Here is a 2,184-nt window from a genome sequence, read left to right as displayed (position 1 = left end):
GATAGCTTTGAAATTGAACGAGAACTCGACGTGCGGTATCAGGAAGAACTCCCATATTCAGGAGTTGATCAAGCATGCAAGTTTAATTATTTGGGACGAAGCACCTATGGCCCATCGCCACGCATTCGAGGCAGTAGACAGAACACTGCGGGACATACTTGACAACGATACCGAGCCTTTTGGGGGGAAAGTGTTTGTACTTTCGGGAGATTTCCGCCAGATTCTCCCGGTCGTTAAGAATAGAACACCCGTCGAGAAAATTGACGCTTGCCTCAAGTCGTCTAGGCTGTGGCCCCAATTCCAGACGTTCCGTCTTACGGAAAACATGCGAGTGCGCACAGCTGATACTGCAGACACTGCTGAGGAAATGGCTGCATTCTCCGAGTTCCTGCTGCAAGTCGGGGAGGGAAGGCATGATGTAACTCCTTCCCTAGAAAGAGATTACATGAAGATCCCGCGCGATATGCTGATTGAGAATCCACCTGTGCCTGAGGATGAGGACCAAGATATTCGTCCTGGTGTTATTCCAAGAGGCATGGATCGGATCATCGACGAGATGTATGGCGAGATTAACAACCCCGAAGTTGCTACCGATGAGTATTTCGTTAACCGTACGATCCTCACGACCACGAACGCAATCGTGCACCGCATCAATGAAGCGGTGACCGATCGATTAACTGGACAGGCGCAGGAGTACATGTCTTCCAATTCTGTACAAGACGACGGTGACGGCAATTTCTTCGAGCAGGAGGTACTCCACTCGATGAATATCAGTGGAATGCCTCCCCACAAGCTGACCCTCAAGGTAGGAATGCCTATCATGATGATGCGGAACCTAAATCCAGATCTAGGGCTGTGCAACGGAACACGGCTTCGAATTGTGGCCCTCAAGCCACATGTCATCCACGCCACAAATATGACAGGTGAGCGACAAGGGCAGCATGTGTTGATTCCCCGCATTGTTTTCATCAGTGATGGAGACATTCGGAGCTTTCCCTTTCATTTGAGACGCAAGCAGTTTTCTGTCCAACCGGCCTTTGCGATGACGATTAACAAGGCGCAAGGACAAACGGTGCAGTACTTGGGGCTGTATCTTTCTACGCCTTGCTTCTCCCACGGGCAGCTGTACGTTGCGATGTCGCGAGTTACTTCAAGATCAAGATTTAAGGCGCTGGTCGAGTACCCAAAGCTGGAGGAGGAAGATGGGGTCTACGCCCGGAACATTGTCTACAGACAGATCTTTGGTTCGGAGTAGGAATGTTCAATTTCATATGCATTTAATACATAACGTTGACATAAAACATGTTTACGCCTGAGCGCAGCGAAGGCGTGAGCCCATTTCCCCTGGGACTACAGCCTGCCACCTCCGCCGCGTAGCGGCGGCGAACGGCTAGTCTTACCCCCCTAGTGGAGTGTGCTCTGCGTCCGCCCGTCCATCATTCCGTCCGCGGCTAGGGTTAATTAATGTAACGCAAATACGCGCGTTCTACTGGCTGCCGAGCGCAGCGAAGGCGGCCTCGATTCGCTAAAATTGGAATATGTGGTGGACACATTATATGTGGTCTACACATCGTACTTAAAATGCACAGCTCAAATTTCATTTTGCCCCCATTTTCAAAACGGAAGCCGGTGAGCGCCACGATACTCAAGGTACGCTGCGTGTATGCATGTTAGTTTACATTAGTAGCTAGCAAGACACACATACACAGACAGTCCGAGGTTCCTGGGGCTGCTTAGGGGGTAGCTTATAACTTGCGGGATTTTATCCTGCAAGTAGGTAGCCGTGCTATGGGGATTTAGTTCCAGAGCCCTCTGGGTTCTTGGGGCTTTATCCCACCGCCCACTCTGCGCGAGAGCACATTTGGCACCTGGTCCATTGACCGCAAACCCGACAGCGAACCAGTTGAGCCGGTCGTTAATGGTTATTGATGGGCACGCATATTGCGTGCGTGCAGTTGGTCAGGAGGGGTACCGTAACTGGCCTGTTTTAACCGACAGATGGGATGGGGCTGTAATAGCCTATCAATAACCAGCCTTTGCAATTAACGGCCGCCTTTTTGGCAAAAGGATATCGCACCTCAAGCTACAGTACTACCCGGGGGCCCAACCCTGAAGATTCGACTGCACAATTTGCAAACTAAAACCGCTCCGGGCCTCACGGCCCGTGACTGTGGGATAAGCGAT

Source organism: Phytophthora infestans, genomic scaffold (assembly GCF_000142945.1).
Source record: "Phytophthora infestans T30-4 supercont1.83 genomic scaffold, whole genome shotgun sequence".
Classification (NCBI taxonomy): domain Eukaryota; phylum Oomycota; class Peronosporomycetes; order Peronosporales; family Peronosporaceae; genus Phytophthora; species Phytophthora infestans.
This window is presented reverse-complemented; position numbering follows the sequence as displayed.